Below are 24,241 nucleotides of genomic sequence, written 5' to 3'. Positions count from 1 at the left end.
TTGTATCATTCTATAAGCAATAGCAAAAATGACAGACATCAATAATAGTAATTGCTATTTACTAAGTGCCTGCCTTAGTAATAAAAGATTTACATAAATTAAGTCATGTAATCTTAAAATAACTTTAAGAAGGAAGTACTATTATTTTTCTCAGAACTAGAAATGGCAAAGCTGAGAAATTTTTTTCTAATAGTGAAATATTTATTTTAGCTAGCAATTGCATACCCAGAAAGTTTCACATTTGCAGCCTGGGAAAAAAAGTTGGTAATTTGTTTCTTTGGTTAATTTTATTTAAATTCCAGTTTGATGGATGGAGTTTATGTCTTTAGATGTACGAGATGATTGAAACTGATGTGTTTTTCTGAGAACTGGCATTGGAAAAAGGGATAGAAATAGAGATAGATCACCTTATTTTCTCATTATAAGATCCCTTTAGCTCTTTTTGTAATCAAAGTAATATAATTACCAAAGGAATAGTCTTAAAGATACAGTAATTGTGTGAGAATTATTTGGACAAGGTGTGGTTTCAAGAGTATGAAATTTCAAGTCAAATTATAAAAATCAAGCTAATTTAATATATGATAATATAAGTAAAATTTTCAAATATTTAAACTTCAAATATCTAAAAACCTAAGATTGTTACAATAGTATTATTTTGCATTTCATTAGCTGATTTAAAATACAAAGGATCATTATCCTTCAAAGTTGTTTATAATTTCCCACAATTATTTAAGATGCATTCTGATTTGAATATAGTGGCTAAAAACAGAAATATTTCCATGGCATTCACATTATATGAAAAATTCAAAGGGCAGAATAAAGTAATAAAATAAAAGATAGCTAAAATAGAGGACTCCAAGGAAGTAATGAACTTCTTTCTGTTTTATGTACTTTTCAATTCTTTCCTGAGATATAGCACATAAATCCAGTTGTTGTAAATAAAATATAAATAACTCTCAGTGAGAATATCAATTTGCCACATTATTACACCTAGGATATTTGATAAACTAGTATGTGACAACCACAAAATTATTTCTAGAAAATAAATGAACTAAAAGATGCAATCTGAATTGTCAAAAAGTTGGAAAATACCCAAACAGAGATACTTTATAATAGCTAATGTTTTTCATTATTATTAAAAAAATACATACTGATTCTAAGGAAATCTAGCAAGTATAGCAAAATATTAAAATAAAAGTGTTAAACATCCAAAACCCTGACCCACAGATATATACTTTTAACATTATGCTGAAAGGAAGCATTTCTTGTATAACTTGTATATCCACTTAATATTTCATTATGACTACTTCCTCAAGGAAATGGGTTTACCTTAATTTTTTTTTACACTTTTCCAATGAGTATTTATTATTAGTTAAGCCATGATTCAGGATCCCAGGGTGGGGATCACCATGTACCCAGGTCCCCCTTCACCACCCTGGGAGAAGGATGGAGGACACAGGAGAGATCGGTATAGTCAGTTAGATCTTCCCAGGAAATGTGCCTTCTGCCCGGCGGTCATCCCAGGCCAAGAAGCAGGATACAGGGCAGAGGGACTTGTACACACACCTACCATTTGACCGGAGACATCACCCCCTTTAGCAGTCACTGCCTTCTCACAGTGGTGGAAGTCCAGGTAGTTCTGCCAGCAGTTCCTAGTCTGGTCTGGCTGGGGAAGTGGCTGTCAAAAGGGGCAGTCTGGTAGTTCTTGATTTTGGACTTGATGTCTTCTGCCCTGGTGCTGACTAAAGACACCCCGGCAGCACCTTGCAGCTCAATGTGACCCTCAGCAAAGACTTACCTTAATATTTTTATATTAATGTTGGAAATTCAGTTTACTCAATGTTTGTAATTAGACTTCAAATAAATATATTGTTTTCATTACTTTGTTTTGTGTCCCTGTTTTATTAATTCATGTTTATGTGAATTTATTAAGTCATTATCTTGACTTAATTCCCAAAGAAAAATAATTTGTTATAACCATATAAAACATTACATGTACATCGTTATTCAAATATATATGTTTTATTTTTATTTTCAAAATAAATCTTGAGAATGACTTATAACTTCACATAAAATATCTGCTTAACTTTATATACTAATATAAAAAGTGTGTATTTAAATCACATATATAATTCTGTATTTTGTAATCCTATTTCCATGTTTATCTTGCTTTTGTGGTTAAAGTTACATTAAAAGTTTTGCAATAATAATTTATGTGTACACTTTAAGTGACTCAGAAAATAATAATTTTATCATCCTCCAATCCTAAAAAATCTCCTTTAAAGTGGCTAAACACAGTAAGATTATTCTTTCAAATGAACAAAACGTCTTGTACTAATTAATGGTTATATCAATACAACAAATTAATAATCTGAGAATAACAATATGAGTATCTTGAAATGAAAGATATAGTATAGAAGCCACTTTTTAAAATATAGAACTAAATTCTTTGGAAAATAAGAAAAGCCATCTAAGCCCCCAAATCAAGAGGAAGCTGAAATACAGTGACAGCACATTAAGCTAGGGCCTCTGGAAAACTGAAATCTTAACTGAGATTATGGTGTAAAGCCAGGACTCTTGGAAAAGCTAACCCACAACAGAGAGAATAGGCTGAGAAAAAAATTCCACTAGCCCTGAGTGAGTAGAAGGAAGTTTGTTTGCCTTGACAAGGATCCGTGGTTTTTTTTTTTTTAAAAAAGGAATCTCTTATTATAAAATATGCCCACTTAGGCTTTCTGAAAACTCTGAGTGAGAAATTAACACAAAAATCAGTTGCTTTCAACAAAAGTAAAAGATTATCTGCTGCAGTGGGAAACATTCTCAGATTTTGCTGCATTTCCATATATAAAGTCTTCTTTATAAGGCTCCTAAAAAAACCTTCAGAATAGACATCTGAGAACTTCAGTTAATGAAATTCTAATTGACATTTTTTTTAAGATTTTAGATATTTATTTGAGAGAGAGACAGAGAGCAAGCTTGAGAAGGGTGAGTGACAGGAGAAGCAAACTCCCTGCTGAGCAGGGAGCCTGATGCAGAGCTAGATCCCAGGACTCCAGGATCCTGACCTGAGCCAAAGACAGATGTATAACTGAGCCACACAGGTGCCCCTAATTGAGATTTTAAAACAGAAATATAAAACGAGTAAAGACACAAAAATAAAGGGAAGTCATATTAGAAAAGCAAGTAACTTTTGAAATAAAAATGTAATTTTTTAAAACTAGAATAGCCAATATCATAAAAAATATGTAATGAAATGTCAACCTGCGAACATTACAAAGAAGGTAGCAAAGGGAAATAAATAAGAAATGTCAAATCAGGTACAGGGTCATGATAAAAAGCATCAAATCTTCTAACGAATATCTATTTGGAGTCCTGAAAGGAAAGAAAGACAAGGGCAGAGATGTAATATCCAGAGTAAATGACAAAGAATGGTCCAGATTTCATAAAAGACATGAATCCTCATATTCATGAAGCACAATACTTCCTCAACATGATAATTAAAAATAAACCTCATCAATCAATAAATAATCAGTCAATAAATCCTGATAAACAGAAATTGCACAACTTCAAAAGCAAAGATCTATTTACAACAAACAGAAAAACTTCAGCAATATAGAAACAGTGATGTTGACAATAAACTTCTCAACAACAAAAAGAAAAGCCAAAAAGCATTGAAAAAACATCTTCAAATATTGAAAGAAAACAACTCGTCACCTGAGATTCCAGAGCCAGCTAAGTTACTACTGAAGGGTAAAAAGTACATATACCTGTTTTGATGAAAATTCTGAAAAATACTATACTAATGATTTTTCCATAAAAGGACATTCTTTAGAAATAAGGTAACTGAATCATAAAGGAATGATTGAGGACACAGAAAGATGGACAAATATATGATAAATGATGGTTAAATAAACACTGATTTTATGAGACAACAAATAAATATTGACAATGGTTAGAATTGCTAAAAGAGTTTGAACTATAATAATGTACAAAAAAGTAGCAAGAATGAAGGACAAATGAACAGATATTTTAAAACTACCTAAGGTGTTGAGAAGCAGGTCAGAGATAATTAATGGTTTCAGAAATAGTTTTGTCGAGTGTGGATAATACAAAGAATTCAAATAATAAAGGGGAAAATATAAAACAAAAATGCTTTAAAATAATATTCAACAAAGGAGAAAACATCATTAATTATTTGTAACAAAATGGACATAATTACCAGTTGTTGATGCCGTGCCGCAGATAGCTTTAAAAATTACATAATAATAGCAATAGTAACCAAGATTTATGTGGCCTTTACTATGTGCCAAGCACTTCTCTAAGAACTGCACGTGTACTGCATTATTTAATAGTTGAATTAAAGACAGTATGAACTGTCAAAGCATTGTTAAAAAAAATGTAAATCCATTGTTTTGGGCTTTTACAATTTTTAGCAATTTATTTAAACTAAAATAAAAATCACTCACTCTTTTCTCCTATCTCCCACCTCTTGCAACCACAAATCTGTTCTTTGTATCTATGACTTTTTCTTTTTTTTTTAATTTATTTTAGATTCCACATATAAAGAATACAGTATTTGTCTTTCTCTGTTTAACTTATTTTGCTCAGGATGATGTCTCAGGGTCCATGTTGTTGCAAATGGCAAGATTTAATTCATTTTTTACAGGTAATACTCCTTGTATTTATTTCCCATATTTTATTTCTTTATCCATTGATAAAGATTGTTTTTTCCCATATCTTGGCTATTATAAATAATGTTGCAATAAACATGGGGGTGCATTTTTTCTTTTCCAATTAGAGTTTTTGCTCTCTTTACATAAATACCTATTGTTGGGTCATATGGCAATTCTATTTTTAACTTTTTGAGGCAAACTTAATGTTTTACATAATTATTTTTACATAATAATTTACATAAATATTTTACATAATAATTGCACCAATCTGCATTCGCATCAACAGTGCACAAGGGTTCCCTCTTCTTCACATCATTGCCAACACTTGTTATTTCTCATCTTCTTGAATAAAGCCATTCTAACTGCTGGGAGTAATACCCCATGGTTTTGACTTGCATTTCTCTGGTGATTAATATTGTTGAGGATCTTTTCATGTACCTGTTGGCCATCTGTATGTCTTCTTTGAAAAAAATGTCATTTCAGATCCTCTGCCTATTTCTTTTGCTCCTGAGTTGTATGAGTTCTTTACATATTTTCAATATAAGTCCCTAATCAGAAATATGATTTGCAATTATTTTCTCCCTCTTCATAGGATCCCTTTCCATTTCGTTGATGGTTCCCTTACTGTGAGGAGGCTTTTTAATTTGATGTAGTCACATGTTTATTTTTGCTTGTGCTGCTTTTGTTTTTAGTGCCAGAAAAAAAAATGATTGCTAACTTGGTGGCTCAGTTGTTAAGTACCCAACTCTTGACTTTGGCTCAGGGTTGTGAGATCAAGTCCTGTGTTGGGCTCTACACCAGGAATGGGTCCTGCTTAAGATTTCTCTCACTCTGCCTCTCTCTGCTCATGCACTCTTTCTCTCTCTCTCTCTCAAAAATATAAAAATAAGTAAAAATTTAAAAAATTAAAAATTCATTGTCAAGACTTATGTCAAGATTACCACTTATGGTTTTTCTTTCAGATTTAATGGTTTTAGATCTTATGTTCAATCTTTATTTTGAGTTACTTTTTGTGTATGGTACAAGATAGTAGTCTAGTTTCATTCTTTTGCATATGGATGTCCACTGAACCAGCGCCTTTTATTTTGTTTTATTTTATTTTACTTTAAGATTTTATTTATCTATTCATACGAGACACAGAAAGAGACTTGCAGAGACATAAGCAGAGGGAGAAGCAGGCTCCCTATGGGGAACCCAACGCAGAACTAGATCCCAGGACCCCAGGATCATGCTCTGGGCTGGAGGCAGATGTTCAACCATTGAGCCACCCAGGCATCCCTCCAGCACCAATTATTGAAGAAACTGTCCTTTCCCTATTGTATATGCTTGGCTCCTTTGCTGTAAATTAATTGATTACTTATGTGTGGGTTTTTTCTAGACAGAATTTAGCAAAACTGCCTCATAAATCCATAAATATGGGGATGCCTGGGTGGCTCAGGGGTTGAGCATCTGCCTGCAGCTCAGGGCATGATCTCAGGGTCCTGGAATTGAGTCCCGAATCAGACTCTCATAGGGAAGGAACCTGTTTCTCCCTCTGCCTATGTCTTTGCCTCTCTCTCTCTCTCTCTCTCTCTCTGTCTCTCATGAATAAATAAAAATCTTAAAAAAAATAAATCCATAAATATTAAATAAGTTTAATTATGGGGGCTTGAGAATAGAAGAGAATCTCATTAGAGTGGCTGAAGATTGTACTTCAAGAAAAAATAGGTTATTCTGCTTCATACTGCTAATGAATTGCTGTTTGATAAATTAAGGATGCATGTGTGAAGCAAGACTGAAAACTATATAACTCTAAATAGAGAATAATAGCTAATTTTTGGAAGAAAGATTGACTGAGGTCCTGTTGTTTATGCTCTGCATGATCCATTGGCCACTGTTACATTCAGATTTCAGTGTAAATGCTGCAAGCTAGGGTTGTGCAGTCCACAACCTGAAAAAAAACATATACAAAGGCCCTGGGAAGCAAAACTGTGATGATTATCTCCCAAATATATAGGTGCTGAAATAATTGGGAGAAATTTTAACTTGAACACACAGATGATATTTAAGTTCTCTCTTCTCTTCTACATGCTAGATATATGAACTTTTAAGTAAAGAAACAACATATGGATGCACTGTTTCTGCACTAGAAGTATCTGTTATTAATGTCAGAGATGTGTCTTTCCATTTCTAAAAGGTTCTAAATCAATAACTTTTTAAAGCTTAAATAACACTGTAATATTTCTATTAATAAAACAAATAAAAGAATGATGGTTAATTCTTAAACTTTTATTTAAGCCATTAATTTTATTATTCTACTATCTACACTAAGCCTCAATTTGTTCTTATTTAAATTCAAGAGTCTGACTAGTTGATCTCTTCTATTCTATTTAAATTAAACCTTCTCCAGTTTTATAATTTGCAATTTAAAACTTATAACTCTACTTTAGCTGTACAAATACAGGATTCATTTCTTAAGTAAGTAAAAGGGTCTTGAGCTATACTAACATTGCATTTTTCTGAGCAATTTAACCAGGTATATAAATTCTTTTTGTAAATATCTTACCAATTAAAAAAATAAAAACTACTGCTTCTCTGTGAATTCAGTAAGACATTTTTAAAGGACATTTGAAACAATGTTTCCATCATATTCTGAAAATTCAGAATGATATCTTCAATCACAAATCTTGTAGTTCTAAAGTGACATATTTTCTACTAGGTCATTTTGTTTAACTTCAAACATCATAATAGATTCCTTTATAAGGAAGGGATAAAAGCAATTCTCTTTAAAGTGAACTGAAGCCTGATTGAAAAAAAATTGTTTTGTCAAACTATAATCTATTGTTTCAGTTAGAAAGAAATCACACAGAGTATATAGGTGTTCCACAAAATTATTATGAAAAAAGAATGTTGAAATAATAGGATTAAAGGTATTCTCTCTTCTTCAAGAATGATGTGAACTCCAAAATAACTTGACATTTTCATGTTGAACTGTGAAATACCTTAAATGCAATATACTTGAGTAGCATATACATCTTATACATTCACAGCAAAATTAAAATAAATCTCTGTACTTAAAAAACCTAATGAACATCGGAATTTTATCCATATTAATGTGCTTTTTTTTGCTGACCTTCAAGTATTTTTTTCATTTTTTCTAGAGAAGTACAATATTCTAATTGTAATAGTTCAGGAAAGATCACTATAAATTACAGCATAAAGTGAATTTAATTGAAAAATGTTAACTTTGTTTTCATAATGACGATATTCTAGTGTAGAAAATGTTATTTATTGTAAGGAGATACTGAATGTTTTTATTCTGTATACTTTTCTAGTTGCTATAGGTGTACAATGAAATAAATATATATATAAATAATGCATAAAATAAAATGAATATAAAAGAACCCTACTCTTATGCTACTAACTTAACGTGGAGACAACTTAGGAGCACATACAGGGAAGAGGGAGATAGGGAGGAAGAGAGGGAGATTGATTGTTGTGGATAGTTGTGATTGAAGAAGCCTCCACTTCATGTAGACTGTAAAGGATTCCCACATTATAGGAATTGATATGCATACGTGAGAAAGTTATGGGTTAAATTATTACTTAAATATATTAACTGGGACCTTCCTAGAAAACATCATAAATGTTCCTTCTTGACACTGAAATTCCAGGGTCAGGGGGACAGTCATTATAAATTAGGTCCCTCTCTTACTGAAAACAATGAACACTGCTTGATTTAAAATATACATTTTTTTAGGAACATAAACATTTTCCAAAGGTAGTAAAGTACATGTCAGAACAAAAGGGAAAGGAGGTCCCATATAAGCCAGTGGAGAACACAAACACTGAAGTTGATGCAGTACAAGATTTATCCACTCAGAAGTTGGCTTCAGTTTTGGGGTCTGGTAGAAACAACCATGTGTCTGGAGCCAGGGCCTGACTAAGTCATACAGCCTTAGAAGTGACTTCCTAGATTAAGCTGAGATGCTGCAGTGTAAGGTTGAAACAAAAGGAAACCAGCAATCCAACACATCCTGAAGCATCATAGCCACACTGGTTTAACACCAGGGTTTATTAAACAAGAAAAAAAAGTAGAAAATATGACAAAAATAACAGTAAACAGGAGAGATCCAGTGAAGACAAAATGTTTATGATTCTTATGGGGGGGGGGGGTTGTGGAATTGTTAAGGTTTGGTAATTTAGACTTTAACTAGTTTTGTACACATTTTGTAACTTCCGTGTATGAACTGTTTTTATACACAGTATTTCTAACACCAATGAGTGGATTTTTTCCCATACCAATAACCAATTCTCCAACTCTCTGAACACCATGGGTGTCCTAAAATTCAATTAAATTCTGACACCAACTACTAGAGTTAAGGCAAACCCCGCAGGTTAGGGACTCAAACCCACTAGACTTTCCCCAACTTTAGAGGTCAATCACAAGTCCTGAGCCTCTTGTACTTATTACCAATCAGCTATAAATTGGGGATTCTCACAATACCCTCCTTAGGTTCAAAGATTTGTTACAACAGCTCACAGAACTCAGGAAGACTCTTTACTACTCTCACTGGTTTATTATAAAAAATACATCTCAAGAACAGTCAAACCCAACAAAGAGGCACAAGAACACACAAGCAAAGCGGCACAAAATTCCCATCCCCTCTCTAGGCGTGCACCTCAATATGCTGGCCAATCTGAAAGCTCTCCAAATACTACTCTTGAGGGTTTTTATGGAAACTCCATTATATAGGCATTATTTATTAAATCATTGATTATGGGTGATTAACTAAATCTGTGCCTGGAATGAGGGACCAAAGACTAAGTATACAGATTTTTTTATATCTTACTATTACATTCTGACAACTAATTGAAAGCGTGCATTCAAGATTTTTAAAAAATATAAACAAATAAAAACAAAAATCTTAAAAGTAACATAAAAGAAGAAATTGAAATAGAACAGATGGAAAAAGCAGAAAACAAAAATCAGTGAATATACAACTAACATGACTGATATTAAATAAATAGAATAAATATACTAATTAGAATAGCGATATTTGAGATTGGATTCAAAAGTCCAACTGTAGGGCACCTGGGTGGCTCAGTTGTTTGAGTCTGCCTTTGGCTCAGGTCGTAGTGTCAGGGTCCTGGGATCAAGGTCCCCATCAGGCACCCCAGAGGGAGTCTGCTTCACCCTCTACCTGTGTCTCTGTCTCTCTCTGTATGTCTCTTATGAATAGATAAATAACATATTTTTTTTTAAAAGTCCAACTGTAAACTGTTTGTAAGACACAAACATAAAATATAAGAATATGGAATGATGACAAGTGGATGAATAAAGACACAGTATGTATATACAAGGAAAAGAAAGCTGACATAGATATGCTATTATTAAATAAAATAGACTTTAAGGCAAAATAGTATGAATAGAAATCAACAGGATTATTTCATAGTGATGTTTTGTTTATTTTCTTGTCTTATTTTTCTCTCACGTACTGAAGTATAGTAAAGATTTTACACTATGTTTCTGAGATTTTTCTCTCCTCTGTGATTATGAAAATTTTTACTTATATACTCCTAGGCTATAGTTTTAGGTACATAGAGTTTTAAATTATTATTAGTTCTTGGTAAATTAAATTTTTTATTATTATGAACTAATCCTCAATATTTTCTATTAATGTTTTTACCCTAAAGGCTATTTTGTACAATACTAACATTTTTCATTTTGTCTTTATCCATTCACATGCTTTGCCCATTCATATGCAAATGGTATAATACATATGCAATTAGAATCTAAATAGAAAAAGGGACAGAGAATAAAGAAAGAATAATAAATACATAACAGAATATTTTCCAAATGCAATGATACAGAGAAAATTAGCATGGCTCCTATACAAGGATGACATGCAAATTCATGAAGTGTTCCATATTTTTTAAAAAAGAATACATTCCAAATACAATTTAAAAAATTAAATAATTTTTTCAATTAGGATATTTATGAATAACTATTGAATACCAACCAAGATAATTACTAAGAAAACCTCACTGGATACATTACAATCAAACGGAGGAAAACCTCACTGGATACATTACAATCAAACGGAGGAAAACGGAGGAAAATCAAACGGATAAAGAGAAAAATGTTGAAAGGAGACAACAAAAAGACACACTGCATATAAGAGAACAATGATATAAATTATTGTTGATTTCTCATTAGAGAAAAGGAGATAGAAGATAATGGAATGTCACCTACAAAATGTTCTATTTTTTATTTTATTTTTAATTTTTTTAAAGAATTTATTTATTGATTTGAGAGAGAGAGAGAAAGAGAGAGAGAGAGTGTGTGTGTATGCACAGCAGGGAGGAGGGGCAGAGGGAGAGGGAGATACAGACTCCTTAAGCTGGGAGCTGAAAGTGGATAGATGATTAATCAATTGAGCTACACAGGTTTCCCTACAAAATGTTTTAAAGAAATCTCTCAACCGATATTTCTACATCCAGTGAAAATATTTATTAAAGATAAGAATGAAATGCAGAAATTTCACAGAGATACAAAAGTTAGGATAAGACAGTATGTTTTATTATTACCACAGCTATCTAACTCCAATGTCTAGAATGAAATAAAAAGTGAAAAACTCACATATAATTTCCTAAGTCACAAAGGAAAAAAAATTAGCCTAGAGCAAGACTTGACATGATTTCTACAATAAACTTCTACAAATTACTTTTTTAGAGAAAACTCAATGGATTCAAAGATGTGTATTATTTTAAAAAGGAAGAGATGATTTGAAATATACTATCCAAAAAAAAAGAAACAAAATGTGAAAGACTAATATAAGAATATTTATACTGTAAATTGTGACTGAATAATCCAAATGACCATAAATAGTGGGAAAAACATATGAAATAATCATTTCTGTATTTATATAGAGAGCACAAAGCAGAAACACAAGTGCCTTGAAAGGAATCATGCATAGGAGACTGAATATGAGCTACCAGAGTTCAGGAAAGTTTGAGAAGAAAAAAATAAAATAATAATATAAATGATGGCAAAATTGGAAGCATCATAAGAAAGAGGATACAAAGTAAAAAAATACGAGTAGGATAGAGAATAAAAATAATATACCTAGGAACAATGTAATAGAACTATATCAATAGTTTTTTAAGTTTAGGGAAAAAATACAGATATGAGAGAAAGAAAATGGAAATCCAACATGTATACATATTAGTAGTCCTCAAGTTGGGGGGTGGGAGATAAAACAATGGAATGAAACATTTTTCTAAAATATAATCAAAAGCTTATTTTGTCTCAGAGTTGTATTAGTTTACCATTTATAGCTTACAGAATGTTTTATTTCTGAAATAAAATTTAAAAAGAACTTTTAGAAAGAGTGTTGTTTTAGAAAAAAGATAAATATTGTAATGTTCATATTAAAATTATACATTGACAATCAAGTGGAATGTCTATACATCTTTATTAGCTTGAGATATGGTTGAGTTAAAACCCATTGCTCTGATATAGTTATTAGTGGCATCCCACTCTCACTCTGAAGTGCTCCAGTTTGGACAAAAAATTAAAGATAGATAAAAAATAGATAGTTGAGATCCTGAAAAAACTTAAGAATGTTGTTCCCATGAGTCCCACTTTGTAGAATTTTCTAGAACCTAAAGGATATATTTCTAAAAATAAAAATTAAATAATATACAACAAGAGGATTTACATATGACTATGAATTCCTACATAAAATAAATTTAGGATGGATGATAAGAGAATATATATATTTTTTTATCCTCTGACAAGGTAGAAATTTATAAAACTAATAAAAAGTGAATGTGGAACAGAAAAGAGTGTAAGACAGCGTAGGAGCTCTGAATTTCCTCTAATTTTATATCTAAGGTACCAAAATATATCCTCTATAATTGATAATTATTAGAACTAAGAATCAATTCATGATATCATTAATCAAAATGAGTAAAGAAAGGAAGAGAATATGAATTGTATTACTTTTATCACTGCTTATATTAGGAAGTTAATAAATACTAGTAAATACATGATAGTGTATATGTTATATAAAGTGATAGCTGAAAAAGGAAGTAATAAAAAATCACGTTCTTCCAAATTATAAGAAGAAGTAAATGGAGAAACAAAGGAAATAAATCACAAGGCTTTTTAAGAGGGGAAAACAACACAACATATGGTAAAACAAAGATGGAATTTGATAATTACTGTAAACTGATTCAATTTGTCTAACAGAAAATAATTAAATTGAATTCCAAAGCAAAATTTAATACCATGCTGGATACAAAATAAAGTTGCTACAGAATCCAGAGATAAAAAGAAGGACAATAACAATACCAACAAAATGAAAACAGGGTCACCTTTTTTTAGTTTTTCTTTTTTTATTTAAATTCAATTAATTAACATATGTATTATTTGTTTCAAAGGCCAGTGATTAACAGTCTCTATAAACCCAGTGCTCCTTATAGCACCCATCTCCTATCCAGCAATCCTCGGTTTGTTTCCTATTAGTCTCTTATGATTTGTCTCCCTCTCTGATTTCATCTTGTTTTACTTTTTCCTCTCTTCCCCTAGGAAGAGGAACACTAGGATCCTCTGTTTTGTTTCTTAAATTCTACACAGAAGTGAAATCATATGAGAATTATCTTTCTCTAATGGACTTATTTCACTTAACATAATACCCTCTAGTCCTATCCACATTGTTGCAAATAGCAAGATTTTTTTTAATAGCAAGATTTATTTTTTTAATTTTTTATGGCTCAGTAGTATTCCATTGTGTATATACCACATCTTCTTTATCCATTCATCTGACGTTGGACATCTGGGCTCTTTCCATAGTCTGCCTATTGTGGACATTGCTGCTGTAAACATCAGGATACTGATGCCCCTTCAGATCACTACATTTGTTTTGGGGTAAATACTTACTAGAGTAATTGCTGGGTCTTGAGTAGCCCTATTTTCAACTTTTTGGAAGCTCCATACTGTTTTTCAGAGTGGCTGCACCAGCTTGCTCTCCCACCAACAGTGTAAGAGGGTTCCCCTTTCTATGTAACCTCACCAACATCTGTCATTTCCTGACTTGTTAATTTCAGCAATTTTTACAGGTGTGAAGTGTTATCTTCTAGTGGTTTTGATTTGTATTTTCCTGATGCTGAGTTATGTGGAGCATTTTTTCATGTGTCTGTTGGCCATTTGAATGTCTTCTTTGGAAATGTCTGTTCACATCTTCCACCCATTTCTTGATTGGATTATTCTTTAGATGTTGAGTTTGATAAGTTCTTTATAGATTTTGGATGCTAGCCCTTTATCTGATATGTCATTTTCAAATATCTTCTCCCATTCAAACAGGATCACATTCTTAATAAAACCGAAATTAAATGCAGCCCTTTGAAATGTATTAAGGAATGCACTTTGTTATGAAGATATAATAGTTATTAATATCTATGTACCAAATAATTCAACATGAATTTTCAGAAATCAAAACACATAAGTCAGTTCCAACAAATCAAAAAAAGGAGACAAATGTACTGAAGACGCAGACAATACATATGAAAGAAAATAAAATTTTTTAAAAGATATATTTATTTGAGAGATCATGAGTTGGGGTAGGGGCAGAGGGAGAGGGAGGAGCGGACTCCCCTCTTAGTGGGGAGCTCGACTCAGAGCTCAAACCCAGGATGCTGAGATCATGACCTGAGCCAAATGCAGACACTTAACTGACTGAGCCACCCAGTACCCCAAAAATATCAATGGTTTTAATATATGTTTCAAAATTTTATATGAACATACAATTTGCTGTGGAAATTTCATTTCCAGAAATACATTCCAGTAACATGTTTGTACTTGTTCACAAAAGGTATTCACTACAGCATTTTTATACTGGCAAAAGACTGGAAACAACCCAGTGTAGGACTAGGTAAGTAAAATTTGATATTTTCATACAATGAGACATTACTTAGCCTTTAAAATCAGAGATATAATTACTAATACAGAATGAGCTCCAGGACATACATATATATACACACTATACACACATATGTGTGTACATGTACACATCTGCGTAAATATATTCATAAATGTATGTATACATACATACACACATATATATTAAATAAATATATATTTGCATATACTTAAAAAAGGACTGAGATAAAAGAGGTAGACTAGTGTTCAATATATTTTTATTTTCTGGGCATATGAAGGCTACATTTTTTCAAGAGGCCCATATTGCCCAGTTATTTGGCTGTTTCAGGACCATCTGACTAGGTATGGTCAAGGGCTGTGAGCAGAAGAGACATAGGTCACCTTAATTGCTTCTGAGTGACTTAATTGATGCCCTTAATCACTTGTATGATTTCCTTTCCTTCTCTTCTCCCCTGCAGTGGACGACAGAGCCCTGTCTTCCAGTTGGTACCAAAAAGAAAGATAGAAACTGTCAGCCCCGGTTGGTCACTGAGCAAATGGAGAAGCTCTCCACTTCCCATCTGTCAGTAAAGATTAGGGATAACTTGCAACCAAGAAGTAACTATTGATTTGGTTAAACCACTGATATCTCAGGCTTGATTTCTTAGTGAAGTTTACTTAGAGTATCTTCGCGTGGTAAGGAGCAGTATAGGCAGTGAAATTATTTGTACAGAGAGGAATGAGTCTATAAACATGTATAAACTGATAACAGTACTGATTGGTAAATAGACAACTGAAGATCAGGAGTCAGGAAGGTCTGTATATGAATTTGTACTATCCAAACCATTTCTAACTACATCAAGTATATGTGTATGCTATATATAGGTAACATATATTGCTTCTTAAGTAAGAGAAGAAGGAGGAAAATCTAATTATGTTAGCTGGATAAAATCATTATGAATCCTAAGATATTAGTGTATTTGTACTGGTCTTACCTGTAGTTCATATAAACAATAAATATGAAATTACTAAAAGCACTACACTATTGCAGGCAAAATGAGGAGGAGTTAGATATTACACAGCAAGCATTATAGTGTCCACGTTTATATTCAATGACAAGATATATTCATCTGATATGGCAGTCAAAGTGAAATTTTTGGTTAAAAGTCGTTTTCGAGCCTCTCCACATACAAAGAATGCAAAATGTCGATTCTTAGAAACAAAATGCAAAATAAGTAGACATAAATCTTTCATATTAAAGCAAAAATGACAGATAAGATACCTCAAAAAGTAACCCAATAGGTATTATTCACAAGACATTTGTTATTTTACTGACTATACTAGGGATATAAAGCATCTTTAATATGATCAAGAGTTAATACCACAAATGAATTGTGGACAAAAATTACAAATTCAGTAAATAATAGAAAAAACAATCAATCTGGTGTAGAAAATGAAAATCAAGAATTACTGCCTATTATCAGGAAAATCTGACAACATGCAAAGATAAATGCAGACCAAGCCAGAACAAAGATAGATTTTCTTCATAAAAATATCACTACCTGAAATGTTATTATGCAATTATTTGTTTATATGTTTATTGTCTTCCTCCATAAAATATCAGCTCCAAGAGTATCAGACTAGAGTTTATAATTTTCACAAATGAATTTTCATCCCCTAGAATAGTATCTGTAATATAAAAATAACTCAATAAATATTTCCAAAATAAAACCATTATCCCAATGTTTTCATTCAAGTTACTTGGTAAAAAGGTATTCTAAGTTTATTACATACCCACTGGATCACATACTGATTGTCCATGAATGTCATAAATGCAAAATATTATAGATGATAATATAAATATTTTATAATCACATATATATGTATGCATTGACTAAAAGAAGGTATATTTTTATCCAATCTTCAACAGTAACCAAGATATAGAGTCACTTTTTACATTTTAAATCATTCTCAGTGTCTTCTAGTTATTTTTTATTAATTCTATAATTTACAGAATTCCTCTAGGATCTAAATGTCCCATTTCTGAGTATTAGAATTAATGTTCTGGTGCCCCAAATAGGAAAACACATACATAAAAATCTTCACATTGTTCCCATTTATCCAAGAGGAGACTAAAAAGTAATGACTTGTCCAACATAAACCATGTACCAAGCAATTGCTTATTTAGATGTGTGTAAAATTTGAAATATTGAAAAAATGAAGTCATGTTAAGATCCCGAAAAAAATGAAGGATCTTAAAGAGAAACATCCTCAGTTAAACTTGAGATGTTATCCATATAAAAATTTTAATCTTGACCAAAATATATCAAAACCGTAATTATTAATATAAAATTTTAAAAATCTAAAAAACTCTTTGCAATGAAAATCCCTGGCTACTCATCACTCACACTACAAGGAAAATGACTATTTCTTAAATTCTGTCCAAGACCACAAATCTTTGTAGTATCTCTTTTTTACATATAAAGAGACACTAAAAAATCACCCAATATTTTTAATAATGTCTTTATTATAAAACAAAGGCACAAAATTAACAAATAATGAAACAAGCTAGAAGGAAATAGAATCAATGTAGGAAAAAAAGGGAAAATTTAAACAAATATTGAATTTAAACTAATCTATTCAGAGAAAACAATTTCTTCTTTATGCCTATGCAGCTATGAGAAAGAATAAGCTATAGAAAGTTATAATCTATAACAACAACAACTAGAGAGCAAGTAACAGCCTTCAGAAATTTCAAATAAAATTACCAAAAGCAAACAAATGAATAAACAGATAAGTGTGGGGAAATAAAACAGAGAAATCTCAAAAATTAGAATTGGAAATCACCAAAAAATTAGAATCTTCTCGCAGTTATAAAAAGTGTGGGGAAATAAAATCTTCTAAAAAATTAAGCCACATTTTTTTAATTTTTATTTATTTATGACAGTCACACAGAGAGAGAGAGAGAGAGAGAGAGAGAGAGAAAGGGGCAGAGACATAGGCAGAGGGAGAAGCAGGCTCCATGCACCGGGAGCCCGACGTGGGATTCGATCCTGGGTCTCCAGGATCGCACCCTGGGCCAAAGGCAGGTGCCAAACCGCTGTGCCACCCAGGGATCCCATTAAGCCACATTTGATTAGGGTGTGGAGGAAAAATTCTGTGTCTTGAAAGCAATTGAAAAATTGACCCATGGTGAGGAGGAGAATCCTGGGTGCTTCCCACCTACTTCTCTCTTCTTCAGCCAATGTTAATATTCCAGGAACTATTCCTACCCTGGTTACCAGTTCTAGAACTCTAGTGTGTCAATTTACATTTTTCTCAGTTCTCCAGAATTCCAAATATTAAGTTTGGATTACAACTTGGAGATAACTCCTCCTTAACAGGTTTGGAATCCTTAATTATAATGGGAGCCCTAAAATCATGAAGGCCAAAACCCTAAATATTCCATATTTAAAATGAAGTCCAAAACCCTAAATATTCCATATTTCAAATGTGTCAAATAGGTTTACAAACTGACAGGTCGGGCCATCAGTTTGGTCTGACAGTTTGCTGACTCATTTGGTGGCTAAATATATCCAATAGTAACCATGAAAGTTGCTATAATATATCTGAGTTAGTTGTTGAAGTACATGGTAGAAATTACTAAAATGGGGTTATATGATATTCATCAAGTTAATTAAGTCACTTCAGGTTTTTTGAAACAAAAATGTACTGAAATATCAACACTACAGCTTTTTAATAAAGCTTAGGTAATGTATATAAAAGCATCTAGTAATACCTGAAACATATTAAAAGCCCACAATCACAGCATTTCTTTTCTTTTCTAGTGTTCCTAATCTGAATGCATACTAATTTACCAACATCCTTCAAGGTCAGTATCCAGAACAGAACTAGATGTAATTTTCAACCTGAGATCTTATGCTTAAACTATGACTTTTTATCTTTGTTCATTTGGAATGCATATATAAATATAACCATAAACCTAGCCATAATGTGTATTATTTATATAATACATGGTATAGATTATATATGATATATATGCAATAAATTATGAGTATGTGTATATATAAATGCATATTTTTAAAATATTCTAATATTTTTAGCAGCTCTAGCATTTTGTTCATATTGCTTATATAAATTCTTTCAGTCTTTTCCTCATAGACTGAAGGTAGATCTGGTATTTATTCCAGACTGCTCTTGTGTAATTCATCTCACCTAAAAAAAATCACAAAGTGGCCCCAAATATTTTCAAATTTAAAAATAATCATAATTACAAAGAAAAAAGACTAGAAATAAAGTGGATAGACTTGTACAGCACAAATAAAATGAATTTTTTTTGGATGCACTTGTAAAAACTGAGTGCCAGTTAGAAACTCAGAATTTTTGACTGGCTTTCCATCTCTGTATTATACTTTCTGGTGACTTAAAAGAATTTATATGTACAGAGGAAGAGAGAGTAGCAAGGCAAAATATTAATAGAACAATAGATCATTATAACTTACCTTGCCATATAGTTAATATAGAGAAAGGTACCTAATTCCATATTCAAGACATTTCCTGGTATATGACTGATATGTCATGAATATAAAAGTAATGATTAACATCTTAAATTAAAAATTGTATTGCAAACTCTAACATTAAACTATTTCAGAAAATTACAGTTTTCACTGAACACAGGTTTCAATTTTTTAAAAGTATTGAAGTATTTCACTGCTTTGTTACCCTTTCATTACCTCTATAAACTGTAGTCTATCCAGAATTCCACCAAACATTCCTGATCAAAAACAGTACATATTTCTTTCCTTTTCATTTTTTGGTAGCCTTTTAATTAGGAGTTGCCTCTCTAAAAAAAATTATTGGCCATTTATAGCTTATATCTTATCCATGCAAATGTTTCAGGGTACATAATGGAACTGTTCTATATTTGTAATCTTTAATTATTTGCAATTTTTAAACTTTAAAATCTTGCCATTTTAAAGGTAATTTGATAAAAGATTCATACTATATTTTAAGAACTTATTAGGAAAGTCCTTTCTTTCATAAAACATAGCTAAAAAACATTTATAATCTTTTAGTCTGGTGTTTACAATATATCTGAGTGCCTTAGCTACTCCTTAAAAAACACTGAAGTTGTTGGGGAAGCTGAAAATATATACAACAGAATGGAAAGATGACAAAGCTAATTTGCTTCCCCAAAACAAAGATTTTGAAAATTACACTCAACAAATTAAAAATGTCCATTTTCAAAAAAAAGGAACATTCAAATGTCACTATGATCACTCTTCTAATTTATATTAAGGTATATAATTACTTATAAATTAATCACATGTTTGAGAACTTCAAAGATTCAATTATAAACAGAATCAGGAATTTGATAAATGAATACCTTTGGGAATAACAGATTTTCCAAATTATCTTAAAATTGTGATGTGGCATCTCCGATTATCTTGGATTACTCTTGCAGTATTTTTTTTATTTGTATTAGTAAGAAGTAAAGATAAAAAAATAGGAAATTTAGGGCTCTTTTACTTATTAGTACTGGAAAAGAGGAAAATCAGGGATGAGGGAAAGGGAAAAATATTATGAGTTTTGTGAAGTGAGGTTATAGATAAAATTACTTTTTGAAAGCAGTATGGCAAGGACAAATGGAGTTAATGAAGTTAGATCTGAGGGTCCTGCACTGCGTATTTGTGCTCAGGTATGAGGTTACTTTAATGAGGCTAAATTTACATCAGCTGGTATGTTGAGGAGCCTCTTGAAGGAACCACTCTAACCCAAGCTGTATATACAAATTGCCTTTCTTAATACTAATACGGTGCTTAAAAAAACTTACCTAAATGTTTTCTTATTTATTTATTTATTTATTTATTTATTTATTTATTTCTTTTAAAGATTTTATTTATTTATTCATGAGAGACAGAGAGAGAGAGAAGCAGAGACACAGGCAGAGGGAGAAGCAGGCTCCATGCAGGGAGCTTGACATGGGACTCAATCCTGGGACTCCAGGATCATGCCTTGGGCCGAAGGTAGACGCTTTAACCGCTGAGCCACTCAGGTGTCCCAATGTTTTCCTATTTAAAGTATTTAAATTTCTTATCTCTTAAGCACAGCAGAAAATGAATGTTAACCCATGAGTACTAATAAAATCCATACAATCTCTCTCTCCACAAAACCCCCTTACCCACAAAGATTCTAAGTCTTGGTGCTTCTCAGACCCCACTCTAAAAATGAGGTAGGATTTTAGCTGAGTTTTCAACAGACTCTCCTTTTGTGTCCCTTGAAAAGATTTTCAAAAAACAAAAAATGAAAAAAAAGAAAAAGAAAAGATTTTCAAATCTAATTCACTGTCAGTATTTAAGAAATTTGTACATTTATAATAATCTCAAAGGAACTATCTTTATTTCAAGGTACAGTTGATTCTGATATTTATTATAAATTGTTTGTTTTTATGATTTTTAAATATTATAATATCAATGGATATTTAAACTTCTAGTAATGCTAAATCTCTTACCTATTAATAGCAGGCCAACAATAATAACAATAGTAATAATAATATTTCTTAGTATTCCTCTAAAACACCAATCTTGTTTTAATATGAAAGCTTAATTGTCTACCCTGACTAGAATGCTGATTCTCAGGATCGCTATATGACTGCCTCCTTCTCAATTTTCAGATCTATGAATAAATGTTTCCTTTCCAGAAAAATCTACCCTGGTTATCCTATCAAACATAATATTCCCCAGTCAACCTCTATCCCAGGCCACTATTTTATGTTCTTTGTTGCTCTTAGCACTTTCTCAAACCATGTTATTTGGTCACATATCATTTGTCTTTTTCCACTAGAATAGCAAACTAAAAGAAGGAACCTTGTCTGAAACACTCTGCACCTGAATCCCTAGGAAAAATGTTTGAAAAATAGTATGTATGTATGCACTATTTTTTGTCATTGAAGGAACAGAAGCATTTGTGGATAAAGTCAATATATGCTTGTTATCATCTTATTCTTTGGTAGAAGTTAGAGATTAAGATCTTGAGGGCTCTAAAGTTACTTGAGTTTAGATCTTGACTCAGTATCTACCATCTATGGAGCCTTCAGTCTGCTTACACCCAAAAAGGAAAAAAAGAAACACTGCTATATAGGATTATAGTAAACTCAACTAGTTAAATGTGCATAGCACATTTAAAAGGAACTCAATAGACTATTTATCTTTGCAACTAATAACAAAAAAATCAAACAATTTTATTGATATAGTAATATATGAAGGATTCTCTAGATTAGAAAAGTCAAAGCAAGAGAAGTGAGGTTACTACTCCATGATTCTATTTTTCACTAAAGACATTAGAAATGACACATGCTAAATTAACTATAAAAGGCAGAGCACACATAGAAAAAAAATCAATCTATAATGTCCTTGAATTTCAGAAAAACACAAGAAAAAAATCATGACTGGGAATCCAGCCAACCATCTAAATACAGCATTTTTCATTTACTTGTGAAATTACAATGTAAAAGTTCAGTAAAGAAAGCAAGATTATGCATATTCATATAATGCTTCAGTGAGGATGATAAATGAAACATAGCCACAAAATCATTCATTGAATATGACATGATTACATTCCTTTTCATGGTTACCTGAAAACAAAGATTATAGTGTAAAATTCTTTTATGTTTTCAGAGGAAAAAAAGTTTAAATTTCTAAATGAAGGCAAAAATAGAATACACATTTTAAAAACTGTCAAATATTACATGATTTCAATGTATTGTTTTTGTTTTTTAATTAAGAAAATTGGGCCAAAACACAAAATCTTATAAGAAAATGAGTAGTTATCCTGATTGTGTGAAGATTTCAGAAATTTAGCTTTGGTAATGATTAACAACAACAACAACAAAAACCCCTAAATTATCTTTTTTAAATCTTAATGAGTTTTCCAAGTAAAAACTAGTCTTTAAGAACATTTAGCTTAACCTTTTTTCATGGTACTTATCATAGAATAGTATTAGTCTAATGAATGTTCAAACTTCTTTTCAAAAAACGTTGTTATCCTATATCAAAGTGATGGGGCTTTGATGATACATTATAGTAATAACTCATCAAAACGACAGCACTTTGTGCCATATATTAAATATATCACCAAAATTCTTAACTTTCTGATAGCAATGTAAAACAACTCCTACCAAAAACTCCACTTTGATTAAATTAGTTCTCTTTAACTCTACTCATTTATTTTTTTCCTAAAAAAGATTTTATTAGACAAGGTTTGTTGTCTAACTAGATTTTCTTGTTCTTCTTTTAATGCCTGAATGGTAACTATTTCCCCTTTTTTAAATTGAGGTATTACTGACATACAACATTATATTAGTTTCAGGTAATGATTTGATATTTATATAAACTGTGAAATGCTCACCACAGTAAGTCCACTTAACATTCATCACCATAAAAATTGTAACTTTTTTTCTCCTGTTAAGAACTTCTAAGATTTACTTTCTTGGCAACTTTCAAATATGCAGTACAAAATTACCACAGTCACAATATTGTACATAACACTCCCATGATTTGTTTCATAACTAGACATTTGTACCCTTTAACATCCCTTCACCTATTCTGCATACTCAATCACCTCCCCCCCCCCCGCCCGTGTCAATAACCATTGTAGTTTTCTGCATATAGGAGTTCGTTCTGTTTTATTTTGTATATTGGTTTGTTTTGCTTTTAGGCTTTCACATATAAATAAAATCATGTGATATTTATCTTTTCTTACTGACTTACTTCACTTAGCATAATACCTTCAAGTTTCATCCATGTTGTTCAAAGGGCAAGATGTCACTCTTTTTTATGGTTGAGTAGTATGCCATTATACACACACACACACACACACACACACACACACGAGCGCACATACACTACATCTTCTTTAATCATTCATTGACAGCAAAGGTTGTTTCAATTGCTTGGCTATTGTAAATAATGCTGCAATAAACACAGGGGTGCATAAATCCTTGAGAATTAGTGTTTTCATTTTTTTTGCATAAATACCCAGAAGCGGATTGCTAACTCACATGATAATTCTATTTTTAAATTTTTGAGAAATTTCTATACTCTTTTGCACAATGGATGCAATTGGATGCATATAATTCCCAAAAAACGTGCAAAGGTTCCCTTTTCTCCACATCTTTATAAACATCTATTACTTTTGGGTGTTTTGTTTACTTTGCCTTTTTGCTTTTATTTTTTTTTTTAATGATAGCCATCCTTAAAAGTGTGAGATAATATCTCCTATGGTTTTGAATTGACTTTCTCTGATTATTGGTATTAAACATTTTTTCATGTATCTGTTGACCATTTTTATGTCTTCTTTGGAAAAATGTCTATTCAGATCCTCCACGCATCTTATTTTTTAATCAGATGGGTTTTGTTCTTTATCCTTTTGCCATTCAGTTGTGTGAATTCTTTATATATTTTGGATATTAAGTCTTTATCGGATGTTTGATTTGCAAATATTTTCTCGTACTCACTGGGTTGTCTTATTTTGCTCATGGTATCTTTTGCTATGCAGAAGCTTTTTAGTTTGATATACTCTCACTTGTTATATTTGCTTTTGTTGCCTTTGCTTTAGGTATCAGATCTACAAAATCATTGAAAAAAATGATGTCAAGGATCTTACC

At 31.6% G+C, this 24,241-nt stretch overlaps 2 long non-coding RNA genes and 2 pseudogenes across 10 annotated transcripts in view; 2 read left to right on the top strand and 2 right to left on the bottom strand.

The window, feature by feature from the left end:
- Nucleotides 1-24,241, bottom strand: part of LOC144284421 (uncharacterized) — a 364,283-nt gene that overhangs the window by 251,462 nt on the left and 88,580 nt on the right. The window lies entirely within an intron of this gene.
- LOC144285099 (cytochrome c oxidase subunit 6B1 pseudogene) lies at nucleotides 1,479-3,825 on the bottom strand (annotated as a pseudogene).
- Nucleotides 10,490-10,589, top strand: LOC144285167 (U6 spliceosomal RNA; annotated as a pseudogene).
- LOC144284420 (uncharacterized) overlaps nucleotides 17,885-24,241 on the top strand; it is a 56,833-nt gene continuing 50,476 nt past the window's right edge. For both annotated transcript variants that reach the window (XR_013352767.1, XR_013352768.1), the window contains exons 1-2: nucleotides 17,885-17,960; nucleotides 18,405-18,448. This is a non-coding gene — a long non-coding RNA (uncharacterized LOC144284420). The remainder of the gene's footprint in view (nucleotides 17,961-18,404; nucleotides 18,449-24,241) is intronic.

Source organism: Canis aureus, chromosome 15 (genome assembly GCF_053574225.1).
Source record: "Canis aureus isolate CA01 chromosome 15, VMU_Caureus_v.1.0, whole genome shotgun sequence".
In the NCBI taxonomy this organism is placed as follows: domain Eukaryota; kingdom Metazoa; phylum Chordata; class Mammalia; order Carnivora; family Canidae; genus Canis; species Canis aureus.
The sequence above is the reverse complement of the archived record's forward strand: the minus strand, read 5'-3'. Positions and strand labels throughout refer to the sequence as shown.